Here is a 14100-nt window from a genome sequence, read left to right as displayed (position 1 = left end):
AGGGTCAGAATCACTGAGGAGCATGTAGTTTCCCCACAAGATGACCTAAAAGGGGCCTTTGTGCACTGGTCACCACAGTCCTGCTCGCAGAGGTTTGCGGGGATCGGCGTTCAATGTGCGAAGGCACTGCATACAAAAGCCTAACAAAAGTGAGTCAGGATCCCTGTGCCTGGTTTTCAGTCCCATCTCCTCCACTCGCCAGCTTGATGAAAAATCGAGAGAACTGCTTCAGGCTGCTTCCTCCCCTGGGGACTGGGAAGCACCTGTTCCCAAGGGTGCTGCAACACACACAGAGACAGGACAGGCCTCGATGCCTCACACGCCTGAGCATGTGGACCCCAGGAGCACTCACCAGGAAGTTATGGCAAAAGCTACCCAAAACCAAGGGAAGACACATGACACTCCTTTGGAAACACCAATTTTACTCCAAGATTTTGGCGAGGATGAGTAAACGAATCAGCAACTGAAACCTTGTTAATATTAAAAACAAACATGTTTTGTGAGCAGAATGTCATCACTGCATGAATTTTTAAGCTCCAACTGGGGAAGGGAGTGAGGGGTGGGCTCTCCTTTCCCATTGGGCGGGGGGGTTCTCGGGAGATCGGGTGAAGCTGGCAGAGACTTCAATACCACGGGAAGCCAGGATGCTGCAGATAGCCAATAGTCCAGAGAATTCTCCTCAAAATCACGGGGCCCAGATTTTTGCCCAACCTAGGGACATGGATAGACAGACATCTAGGCACATGTGGTCCCATCTGCACCATGCATCCAGAAGTCCATACTTCTCGAATCCCTCTCTGCCCTGCCCCGCCTGCCCCCAGCCCCGGCAAGCGCGGTCACCAGCCAGGGCCCCCTCCCTCCCAACAGCTCACACCACGGGCCTCCCTCCAGCCCCACACTGCAAACAGGTGCCACACCTATGCCCCCATCATGTCAGTGAATGCCTGCGCCGTTACCAAAGCAAAAATGAGCAAAATAAGCTTCCCAGTTCGGTCTGTTTTTGTCTTGCCCACACACAGACCCTGTAAGATAATCAATGTTCATCAGTGTTTTAAGCTGCTACGTTTGGGGTACCTTGTTATTCGCTGACCACATGTCAGACTAGAGAATAATGGAAACAAAGCCCATGCACCTAATACCCCAGAGGCTGGGTTTGGGGGGTCTTATGGGGTTTTATGGAAGACGTGTGTGCCCCTTCCTGACGCCCTCCCATCCACTCCCCTGCACAGATAACTACTAGCCCCATCGGTGATTTAATTTCTCTGCTCATCTGTATGTTTTCATCACATGCGTATTATTCTCAGTATGTGGTTGCATTTTGCTGGGTTTTAACCAATGAAAAGTGAAACGTGAGTGCGTGAATTCAGACTTGCCTCTTGCGACGCCGATTCTGAGATGCACCCCTAGTGACTCGTGCAACTGAGGTTGACATTCATCGCCTTCTATACAGTTCCCTCTGCGTGAACAGAGCCACAGCTCACCGCCCCACTCTGCTGAGGACCCCACGGGGACTTGTCAGTTTTTGCTATCATGAACAATTTACATTCCAGCGCCTGTCCCTGGGGCACACACGGCATTTCTCCAGGGCGTTCACCTAAGAGAGGGGGCAGAGCACAGGAGTGCAAGTGTCCAGCTCTTCTAAGTAAAGCCAAATTGTTTTCCACTGGGGTCGTGTACAATGGACTCTTCAGCCGCCTTTCCAGTCTCTCCCAAGTAAGAGGCATACTTGTTTTGCTAATTACCAGCAAAGCTCTCAACCAACAAAAGGGAAAGCTTTTCCTGTTTGCACCATCACTACCGCAAATAAATAGTACTCCAAAGTAGTGACCCAGACAGCTGGAACATATTAGTCACAGGACATCAGCACTGACTTCGGAATAATGATGCAGACCCAGCCAGCACCACACACTGCCTGCGGGTAGAAGTCAAATTGGATTGCTAGGCCAACATTCAATTCCCAAATGGTTTTTCCTCCTGGTTGAATCACATATAGGGTCCCACCGTACTGTGGGCGTCTCAAACCAGGGAAAAAAATTAACTCACATGCGACCCAGCCAAATTCAAGATTAAAGCAGCAGAGTCTAATTATTTCAACGAAACTGTGCCGTGTTGTGTTTTTAACAGAGAGAGCTGATTATGTTTTTAATCTTTTCACCTATAAGATGAGATTGTCATTTATCATAACTAACTTTAGGTGCAGTAACTCCATAAAAAAATACTTGGCCTTTCTTTATGTAAGAAATGTCCCTCTTAGTTTCGCTAATTCTATTTCTTAGGTGGCAACAGTCATTTTGATGATAATTATTTGTATTTCTAGATAAAAACATGCTATCAAGCCTTCCTACTGGCATCAATACAAAAAATGAGAAATTCTTCCCACGTGGGCAGGAAGGAGAGTGGAACCCTTACCGTGAGTCTCACAGAGGCTCACCTCCCACCACTGAAAACACTGGAACCAGACAACAGAATTGGGTTATTTCAACCCCACCTCTTGATAATTTTTTTTTTAAGATTTTATTTATTTATTTGACAGAAAGAGGCAGACAGAGAGAGGAAGAAGCAAACTCCCCACCCAGCAGAGAGTCCCATGTGGGACTCGATCCCAGGACCCTGAGATCATGACCTGAGCCAAAGGCAGAGGCTCAACCCACTGAGCCACCCAGGCGCCCCTTGACAGTTCTTTCTTTACAACCGTTGACCCCTGTGAGGTAGGCACTATCATTACACCCATTTTACAGACAGGAACCTCAAGGTGCAGAAAGCAATTAAGTCGTGTGCAGTCATGAAGCTGGTGACCGGCAGACAGAGGACCTGGCTCCAAGCCATCTACTCCAGAATCCAGAGTCTTCCACGTTCCTCTGGGCTCCTGTATTTCAAAGGCCAGCTCTGCTGATGAGGGATAACAAGAGAGGAATGCAGCTCACACAGGGTGGGTATCACATTCACACCTACCCAGGGGAGGACGACATGCGAAGTGCCCAGTCGGGGGACAGGAGAGCACAGGGAGCCCACTGCAGCCCAACCCTTGCTCCCAAGCCTCATGTACCCACAACAGATGATCTGACAATTTGCACACACGGTCACTGCCATACCCTTTTGTTTTTGCCAGTATTACAGTGTCCTCTTCCTGTCCTACCCTAAACAGTATAACCTTGGCAACCAGATCAGCCTTAATGCTATTCGTAAAGGTTAGACATTCTTCACCGAAACACTGGAGCAGAAACGGACTCTAAGTAAACACCTGGCTCATTCAGCTTTTCTGTTACTGACTTCAGAAAACCTTAGGCACTCCTTTCAAATAGAAACATCTCTTCAAAGTATTTCCGGTTTCCTGGAAATCATCCCAAATGATCTGGCCAATAAAGAAAAAGCCTGATTACAGGACTAGCAAGTGACAGATGAAAGAAATTCCAGCAACAGCACGTACGCTATTGCTCCCAGCACCCCTCTGCCAGACCTAAGCTTAGGTATTTAAAGCATAATGTGGTGTTGACCAAATCTGTATGTATGTTTATAATTCCATTAAGAAGTTAAGAAATTAGGGTGGCTCAGTGGGTTAAGCATCTGCCTCTGGCTTGGGTCATGATCTTGGTCCTGGGATCGAGCCCTGTGTTGAGCTCCCTGGTCAGTGGGGACTCTGGTTCTCCCTCTCCCTCTGCTGTTCCCCCTGCTTATGCTCACTTGCACTTTCTCGAATAAATAAATAAAATCTTTTTTAAAAAAAAAGTTAAAAAATGAACTGGTTGATTAATTATGCCACTGGATAAATATAAAGTTTGCAAAGTGTAAAAAAAAAAAAAGGTATGAAATGTGGATTTTGGAAAAGAGCATCCAGATTAGCCACCAGCAAGCTCCAGGGTCACTGGTCCCTTCTGCATCTACAGTGGGGTGGGGGATGCTGGGCAGGGGCAAGTCGAGTACTGGAGGTCTGTCGTGCAAAACCGGTACAGTGCAATTCCATCTTTCTGGGCCAACTGAGGCAGTCTATTAGTAAGCCACACAGAGGAAACAGAGAAACACACTTCATAAAAGGAAAAGGCTGAATCTTGTGTCAGCTCTCGTATTTGATCTGGAGTGGAGCAGGGAAACCCACCAAGGAGAAGTTTTCCAGAGGGAGGTGGCCAGGACAGGACAGGAAGAGCCTCATCTGCTAGGAGGTGTTAGAACAGAAACTAATGCTAAGGCTTTCTCAGTAAATGCCAAGAGCCAGACCTTCTGCTGAGCAGGCTTCCTCCACTCTGCTTTAGAACCCTCACTCACTAACCCTGAGAGAAAATATCATGAGACAGATCCCTATTTAGAAGATACAAACACAGACTCAGAAATTAAATGACTTGCCCAGAGTCACAGAAGGAGGACACGGGCCTAACGCCTGGCTTGAAGCATGTGGGAGGCAACAAATATCCACTGAACAGGGCTCTACATATCTTCTCCACAGTGACAGAAAACAATACTTAAATCACCAGGATTTTGTGAAGATAAATTGAGATTCTGTTCATAAAGTTCCTTGTTCAGTGCCTCACCCCTAGTATCTACTGGAGTATGTGGACAACCATGGTGATATAAAAAGCCTAGGCACAATACCAGCCTGGAATACAACTGTGATGATGACAACGGGTGTAACCAAGAGTAAAACAAGACACATAGATACACATAACAGGCTAAGAAAAGCAAATAAGCCATGAAAAGATATTCAGCGTCACTGATCATCAGGGAACTGCAAATTAAGATCACACCTGGGTGATTCAGTTGGTTAAACATCTGGCTTTGGCTCAGGTCATGACCCAGGGTTCTGGGATGGAGTCCCTTATCAGGCTCCCTGCTCAGTGGGAAGTCTGCTTCTCCCTCTCCCTCTGCTGCTCCCCCTGCTTGTGCTCACTCTCTCTCTGACAAAATAGGTAAAATTAAAAAAAAAAAAAATCAGAGAGAGATACCACCACACACCTACCTACCTACCAACATCAAATGCTGACAAAGACGCAGGTCAGCCAGGACTCTCACGTGTTTTGAAATGGGAATGCAATGGGGGGAGGGTAAAAAAAAAAAAAAAACTGTGGTACACCCATACACTGGAAGACTCCTTAGTAATAAAAAGGCACAAACAAACTACTGATTTGGATGCATCTCAAAGGCACTCACGCAGAGAAAGGAGTCTCAGAAGGGGGTAATCTGCACAATCCCACTTCCGTGACATTCTGGAAAAGGCACAGCTAAAGCGACAGAGAACAGATCCATCTTGTCAGGAGTAGGGTTGGGGGCTGACTACAAGGAGGCCCCAGGGAACCCAAGAAGTGGCGGACTGTTCCACAGGCTCTTTGCCATGGAGGATACGTAGATCAGTGCACGCATTAAAACTCCAAAAACTAAATGTTCCACAAGTGAATTTTACTGCTGGAAAATTTATTAAATCACTGAATAAAATTTTTAAAGCAGAGAAAAAATTGGTAAGCCTTGGTGAATGGCTATTTGACGTCTGCTTTGAAGGGAAAGAGGGACACGTGAGGGTCAAAAAGCTCTGAGGCTCCTTGCCAAGATAACAATAATGGAACAGGACATCATGAAGAGTCCATACAAGGACCTCTGCTGGGCACAGAGGGTCAGGAACCTTGGTTTCTGATCTGACTTCATCAAAGGAGGACTGTGTCAGATTACATAAGCCACATCACCACCCCAAGCCTCGGTTGACCCACTCCTACAATGGAACAACAAAACAAATGGTCTTCTGCTCCTTTTCCACTGCAAACACTCCGGGGTCAATTTGTCTCCAAGTCACTGAATCTGGGCAGACAGTGGGACCAATAAGCAGAAATACCCACATACAGAAAAATGGCCAGGCATCCACACAAATGCCAAAAGAGAACAAAAATACAGTGAAAACCACTGACGTGAGTGGACGTGGGGGAAAATCATCAGTGAGGGGCAGACAGAAGCAGATGCAAATTAGCACTCTCTCACACGACAGAATCCAAGAGAAGACAGGTCTCCTTGGGGCAGAGGATAAAACACTGGCAGGGTCGAGATGAGGACTGATAAAACAGGCAGGCTCAGCTTCCCTGCAACATGCCATGGCAGAAGCAACAATTTTCAAAATTTTAGAAATTCCTGGAAATTAAAAACGTGATTGCTGAGTGCTGCTGAGCTGTCTTCTTATCTCGCAGAGACTCCAGAATTCTAGAATGGAAGAAACCATTTCATTTTCCAAAGGGTTCAACAGAGGGCTGCCTGGGTGGCTCAGGAGGTTAAGCATCTGCCTTCAGCTCAGGTCATGATTGCAGGGTCCTGGGATTGAGCCCTGCGTAGGGCTCCCTGCTTGGCAGGGAGTCAGCTTCTCCCTCTAACCCTCCCCACTGCTCATGCTCACTCACTCTCTCTAATCAAATCTTTAAAAAAAAAAAAAAAAAAAAGGGATTTAACAGAATGTAAAGAATGTAACTTATTAAAGGAAAGGACTAAGATTTTACTGTTGTCACCTTATTAGTTTGTGGGGCAGGGAAAGCACTTGACGTCTGTAAGATGTGGCAAACCCCCAGGCTCCGAGCAGAGCAGAACCCTGAAGCCACTCCTGGGCCAGGCCCCTGCGGCCAAGGGAACCCAGGGAGACACAACATCTGAGCACTTCACCAGTGCTGAAGGGAGGACAGGGAAGTGGACAGTATTCCCGCAAAGTTCACAGAGAACTTTTCTGACATCACACCTTCCTCCCATTCTCATTTCTGATGCTGACATGCGTGGGAGAGAACGCATAGGACTTCAGCTCCAAGTCTGTCTCTTCTCCCACCAGCGACCCCCCAACTTCAGGAGCACTGCTTCGCTGCTCACTTCCCTTTCTGTCCCCACAGGAGGGGACAGCCCCAGGTTCCCAGCCAGCACCAGGGCCAGTGGGGCCTCACACCTGCTGGGTGTCCCCATGTCCACGGAGGCACCTGAGGGGACACACACACAAGGTGTTTCTGCTGCTGCTCTCCAGGGCTGGGCTGTGACCTCACGTCCTGCATGCACACGCACATCCCAACTGCCCCCTCCAAGTAGCCACTGTGCTTAGGGGAATGACCATGGCAGGTGCAGGGCAACACCCAGCCCAAGGCAGCTGGGGCAAGGGGAACATGGCTCACTCAGGAGACCCTGAAAGAGGAAACTAAGGCAGACCAGTGCAGCAGAAGGCATTCGCCTGGGCACAAAGCTCAGACATAAGGAATCACTACCAGGGAAGTGAGAGGGACAGCAAGGGACAAACCACAGACACATTCAACTGAGGCACTCGGGCTTTCTCCTTGGGGCTCAGGGAAACACAGGCACAAGTCAGCGGGACGTTACCACGTCTGCCCCTGCAGCCCAGGAAGGGGACTGACCACAGCCGGGAGAGTGGAATGAGGTCAGGGCAGAAAGCAGACGGGGACTTGGAATCCCAGCACGAAGGAATGAAGGCCTGAGTCGGGAGGAACGCAAGAGATAAAACAGAGACCAAATGCCCTTTCTCTGGTGACTGGAAGGGGACGGCATCATGGAAAAGCAACCGGGGACAGTCCCGGGTTCTGCCCCAATGACCAAGAGCAGGATGGTCTCTTTCACAAGGAACTGGAGGAAGGGCAGTGCTGGTGGCTTCCCCGTGTGCAGGGCTGTGCGTACGGAGGCCCCTCCACACATCTGCGACGGACCAGTAGGTCTCAGGCTTCTCCTCGTGGAGCTGCTTACTCCAAACCCCCATAGGCCACACCACCTCAAAACTGCGCGATGTCTAAAAACTCAACTCCCTGCTCTTAACCTCTCGGCAGCCGAAATAAGAACAGACCTCACATCAGAGAGGGCAAGGGGCTTGCTTACTCCAGGCCACACCACCAGAAGGAGAGGAGCTCCTTCCAAGATGGCCTGCTTCTGGGATGCCTGCTGCTCTTCTCTGCTGTCCTGGTCCATTAAGGGCCTAGAGCTATTGATTCTGTAAGGTGAGGGCTCAGGGGTACTGCTCTCAGGCCATGGACTTCTCTTGCTACTCCTGAGAAGAGTCCAGGCAGCCCTGAACGACCTACTCTAATCCCTAGGACCACATTCCCAGGGCAGAGCTCTGGCCCACCTGCCCCATCTCCGTGTCTTCAAGTTCATGCCAAGTTCATACCAACAGCTCCTGAAGCCGTTCTGGTTTTCCACAGGAGCCACTTCTTTTTTTTAAAGATGTTATTTATTTATTTGACAGAGAGAAAGTGATAGAGGGAACACAAGCAGGTGAAGTAAGAGAGGGAGACACAGGCCTCCTGCTGAGCAGGGAGCCCCATCCGCCTGATGTGGGGCTTGATCCCAGGACGCTGGGATAATGACCTGAGCCGACCAGAGGCTTAACCACTGAGCCACTGAGGTACCCACAGGAGCAGTTTCTGAATGCATCGGCTCTACCTTGTGTAGGGACCCTAAAAGTTCCCTGAGGGCAGTCCTCATTTAACTCACAATTGTATCACTGTCTGGGCCCAACAAGATACTTCCCCCTCCTCCAAAGCCAGCTGTCTGCAATACTGTTACCTCCCCGCGAGGAAAGGAAGAGAAGGCGGGAAGGCCAAGCCACTGGAGAAGGATACACAGTGTTTCTGCGAAGCCTGCCACTCCCCTTCCCACTGTCCCAGGCACCAGAGAGCAGAGAACCAGACTCCACAGCCCCTGAACTTCCAGTCCTGCGGAAATGGGGTGTTTTTTTAAAAAAGAAATTATGCACATATACACACTCCCCAAAACACATCAAATATACAAAATATTTGATAAAACTGAGGGTTTAGGTCTACATGTTCATTAAATTATTCTCGTGTTTTTCTACAGGTGTAAAATATTTCATAATAAAAACATCTAAAACTGAGGGGAAAAAAATCAATGTCAGGCCACAGTACTCTGTGCACAAAGAACTGGCTGGTCAGACTGATTCATTTGCAAAGGCTCTAGACAGAGAAAATCTTCTTGGGATGTTGTGTTTTTCACATCGTGCTCCACAGGTATAAAAGCAACCAGAACAAAAGATGGAAATGCATAAACTCAGATGATATGAATGCAATCGAAAACCAGAATGAGGTTTCCCGTCCACCAGTCCCTCGTGCTACCACCAAATCCTCTGTAGCAGTAAATAATGAAAGAAAATAAGAGGATGACTTAACCACTTTCTTTTTTTTTTTTAAATAAAGAGATTGTATTTTTTTCGAGTAAACTTTACCCCCAACATGGGGCTCGAACTCACACAACCCCAAGATCAAGAGCCATGTGCTCCACCGACTGAGCCAGCCAGGTGCCCCCATAACCACTTTCTATTACTTTCTGGCCTCAGAAAGAAGCCCTACCTTCTTAAGAAGCCCTACCTATTAAGAAGTTAATAGGCACTACCATGTTCTCTACACGTGCTGGGCATCCACAGACCCAATGCCGTAACAAACCCGCAAGAGACAGGCACTTTTCTCCCTGCCCCATCACCGGTGGTGGCCGTGCAGGCACCCAAACCCGTCTCCAGCAATAAACCATCCTCCATGATGTATGCTGCCCAGGGCCTCGTGTTCTCTCACTTATTTTCCATAAACTTTGGCATCACACAAAGGAGCGAATCTGACAAAATCTCCACCAACTAGTTCAGCAAGCCAAAAAAAAAAAAAAAAAAAATCCAAGAAATCACAATCGTACGATATTCAGTCTCAGAAACAGTACCTCCAAATGTTAAGGCAATAAGGAAAACCAACCGGTAAAGAAAATTAATTGTGCGATCCTCTAGAGTCCCAAAATAAATACCGCATGAATGTTCTAAATCAAACGGCCATAGAATTTGAAGGGGCCTTAGAGATGCAAATGGCAACAAACCCATGAGACCAGAAAAGTGAGTTCTTGAAGTCAATTTCTAATACTTTTTATCTTTAATCATGTGTTACTGTGAACAGTGTGCAAAATGTGTGTTCTCCGCCAAGACAGAGGAACAGGACAGGCGAGAGCACGTGTGAGCAGGGTGAGATTTTATTTACTGAATTTTCAGAAAAGAAGATCATAAAACTTGAAATACATGCCACTGTTCATCCCAGCAGGGGGCTTAGCCATTCTGGAAACAAAGTGCAGGTCGGTTGGAAAAGGTCGGGTTTTACTTCTGAGCCCTCAGAGTTTTGTTCTCCCGGCAGAACCCTGCTTCGGAAAACGCTCCATACTTCCCCGATCGCTCCCCAACGCAGTCTAAGTTTTAGGCGCTCAACTGCTCTGACCATGCCTCCCAGACAGTAAGGAACCTTTTGAACCCAAACCCAGTAACGGAGCCCTCTCCCAGCTGGACCCCATCCGCACAAGACCCCAGCTGGAAGAGACGGGGCCCTTTGCCTGCACAACGCAGGCATCAACAGTCCAGGGGCATTTGCCATTTTCCTCTCTTGATCTAAACCTCCTCGAGAGTGGGGCCCGCTTTCCACATCAGGGATCACTGGTGTCCCCGGCCCATCAGGGGACACACAGGCAGGAGGCCCACGTCTCTGCCATGCTCTCACCAACGGAAGGGAACCAAGACGACAATGTACGGACAGCGGTAACAGAGCACGTCCTACGCCACCTTCAGCTGTCAGGCACAGAACGGAAGGCAGACTTCTGCCGTAAACTGTCTGCCTGGGGATCTGAGTCAGCGTGTTCATTAGTGGTGCCCTGAATGTTCGGGGTACAAAAGCGCCCCAAATTGTCTTTCTCCCCAGACACCTATTGCTGATGATCTGTAGCATGTTGGACAAAAACACTGATGCAGACGGCTTTGTGGTTATTTTCTGAAGTAGAATATTTGACTGCCAGTGTCTAACTAAACACGTAATAATAGGGCAGAGTATCAAACATGCCAGTTATTTGCTCCCAGCCCCGTATTTCAATCAAGGCCGGGGGGCGCCTGGGTGGCTCTGTTGGTGAAGCATCTCAGGTCATGATGTGGGGACCCTGGGATAGAGCCCCATGTCAAGACTTCTCCCTCTGCTCCTCCCTCGTCCCCTCTCAAAAAACAAATGAATAAAATCTCTAAAAAAGAAACAAAGTTTAAATCAAGGCTTATTTTAAATCCACTCCACAACTCTGCAACCCACAAACACACCCCTCACTAAAAAGATCATGACAGATGCTAGAACAGGATGAACCAGAAAGAGAGACCCTACAGCAAAACGCAGACTTCCACTCTGAACAGAGTCCACAGTGCAGAGGGCAACCGGAAGGACAGGTCGCTCTCCTCAAACAAACAGACTCGTCCACGCTGCTGAAACCACGGGTCATCCCACTGGATTCCTGCAGGCCCCTGAAGGTACAACACGTTTCCCTTCTCTTAGCACAGACAGGAAACGAACCTGTCTCCCGCATCTTCACAGAACAGTGCCCGGCCCTGTGGCTGCAGGACATCTGTGCCCCCCTTGGTACGGGCAGCACACAGCAGAGCTGGGGGACAGTCTGTCGTCCCACGGGCTCCACCCAGCCTCCCCTACATACAGGTGCACACCCAGAGCTGATACCCCGTAGGAGCACGCACCCAGGCCCAGAACCTCAGCTCCCCTCCCAAACACACAGCGGTCCCTCCACAGGTAAGCCCACCCTGCCAGGAATGAGCTCAGCGACTGGCAAAGTGTGGGCAAAAGTCGTGATCTGCACGCCCAGAGAGGACTGTACCGGCCAAGGCTGAGCGGCTGAGCCAGGGGGCCAGCCCGGCTGCCCGTTCTCCCTCCTGCTGGGCAAGACCGATCGGAGCAAAAGACGTGAAAACACCAGGCTATTTTCCAAGAACGCCGCCAACAGGCCTCAGGGAAAGCTTGCTGCCAAGTTCACGGGCATCACCCGCTCTCATGCAATCTCCTCCTTGACTGATGGGGGTTCCAGCCCAATAAACCTAATGTAAGGGGCGCACTAACAAATAAATAAAAGTTAAAAAAAAAAAAAAAAACCCTACTTCAAGATGAAAATGAGCCACACACAGAAGGACAAATGCTGTACGGTTCCACTTACATGAAGTCCCTAGAGCAGAGAAAATCAGACAGAGAAAGAGTGGATGCTGTGGCTGCAGGGCGGGAGGAAGCGAGGACAGACTCTCAGCTCCCAAGGATGAAGGAGTCCTGGACACGGAAGGCGGTGAGGGCTGTTCAACAAAGTGAGTCCACTTACGGCCACAAATTACCCACTTAAAGATGCATAAATGGCCCATTTTCTGTTACGTATATTTTACTATAATTAAAACAAAACAAAAGATGTCTGTACTCTTTCAAAGCAAATTACAGATTTGGGACACGTTCAATCACATCTCAGAAATGGACGCTTTGCGCCCATACTAACAAAATAAACAGCGCAGCTATGTAAGTCGAAGGATGCCCCAGAGCTGTGTGGCCAAAATCTAGGGTTGGGTTTCGATCTGGAAGGGTGAACAGCAGATGCTTCTGGAGTCCTTGAATCAGCGTGTCATCATGCATCACTACTCAGTGTGGCAACATCAGCAACATGAGCCTCTTCTGAATATTTACCGTGAGTGTCAGCAGACCAATTTCCCAACATCGTGAGCCTTCCAAATGATTCTCGGAATAAAAACCTCTCTCACCCACACACAAACGACGGGACACCCGAGGGCTTCTGTCCTGCACTTAGGACCTACAGGCACACCCGTAGGCGCACCTATGTACTTATGACATGACGGAGACGTCCCGAGACGGTCACAGACAGGCTGGAGGGGCTGGTTAGTCAGGACCTGTCTCAAAGGTCTGCCTGAAGAGAATTCCACGGAGCGCAATGGCCAATGGAACCAGGTCCGCGCTGGAGCCTGGGGTGCCAGAGAGAACAAGGATTCCTCACAGGCTACGTCTCTACAGACTCTGTCATTCTTGTCCAGGGAAGGTGCTGCAGCTGGTGTGCAGGCAGGGCAAGTTGAGATGCCAGCGGAATTCTGTGATCTCCAAAGCCAATGACACCGCTCCACGCTGCACTTCTAGAAAGCCATGGCCTCAGGACCGTGGCTCTCTCCACTGGCGGTGTGAGGCAGCAATTGCGGACCAAACTACCAGCAAAAAATCTGTATGAAGGCAACCACCTCACTTCCGCTCCTGAGATTATCCCAGTACCCTCTTTTTCCAGCATGGCACAAAGCTGGGACGATAGCCACTTTCCACAGCGGCACCCCCATCACCAAGGAAATTGGCAGGTCCAGGAGTTAGAGACACTGGTGATCTGACAAAAGTTTGAGAAGTCGGAGAAGACCTCCCCTTCGTAGTGTGTTATCCTGACAGCTGGCCGAAACAGTAACTCTTCAAAAACCAAAAACACAAATGAAGCCTTGCAGTCCCCTCCCCCCTGGCTGAGCCCCTGCCCGCCCTGTGCCACCAACCTTCACTATGAAGACCACACACTAAGAAATTAAGTTTCCTGTGCTGTTATCATCTTAATAACATTGTAATCATCTTCATAAAGCTTCAGACTTCTCCCTGCATCCCAGAAGCCCATTCCAGAGGCTGTGAGACTTCCTTTTGGCAACACAGGTCCTGTTACCATTCCCTCTTTTGGCATTCGGCCACAATGTTCATTGAGCACACATTCAATATTTATATAAAACTGATGGGGAGGGTCACACACCAAAATGCTAGCAGTGGTTATCGACGGGTGACAGGATTCTGAATGATGTTCTTTTGCTTATGCAGTTTCTAAGCAGAAAAGAAAGATGAAAAGTAAGGGAGAAAGGGAGAGTGGGGGAGGGGCTGAGGAGGAGAAGGCAGGAGAAAGGTTTCCTAAAGGAAAACCAAACCTAGCCTAAAATGCAAAGGCAAAGCAGCCTTCAACAGCCAGACCCCAAGGGACCATTCGGAGGGGCCCCTGGCAACCCAACCCAGCCCAGGCTTCCTGCGGACTGCCTTCCTGAACAAATTCACTCGGCATTCCATCACACAGCCTTGTCGGGAGGTCCATCCCCAGCTCCCCTCCCCGGAGAGCCGCCCCTGAGAGCAGAGCCCCAGCCTCCCCAACCTTGGGTGCAGCTCCATACGGCCAGCAATGGGAACTACAGACTGGTTTTTAACTGCAGAGTCACGTCTGTGTGGAAGAGCCATCCCCATGGTGACTGGAGGGGACATGGCTAAGAGGCCACAAGGAGTCTGGACACCCCGATTCTGA

The 14100-nt window shown here is 49.2% G+C and overlaps 1 protein-coding gene across 8 annotated transcripts in view; it reads right to left on the bottom strand.

Moving 5' to 3' along the window:
- The window catches only part of SGMS1 (sphingomyelin synthase 1), a 267166-nt gene that overhangs the window by 240013 nt on the left and 13053 nt on the right, over positions 1-14100 (bottom strand). The window lies entirely within an intron of this gene.

This window comes from Mustela nigripes, chromosome 4, assembly GCF_022355385.1.
Source record: "Mustela nigripes isolate SB6536 chromosome 4, MUSNIG.SB6536, whole genome shotgun sequence".
NCBI classification, from domain to species: domain Eukaryota; kingdom Metazoa; phylum Chordata; class Mammalia; order Carnivora; family Mustelidae; genus Mustela; species Mustela nigripes.
Note: the sequence above shows the minus strand (reverse complement) of the source record. Positions and strands in the feature narration are given on the sequence as shown.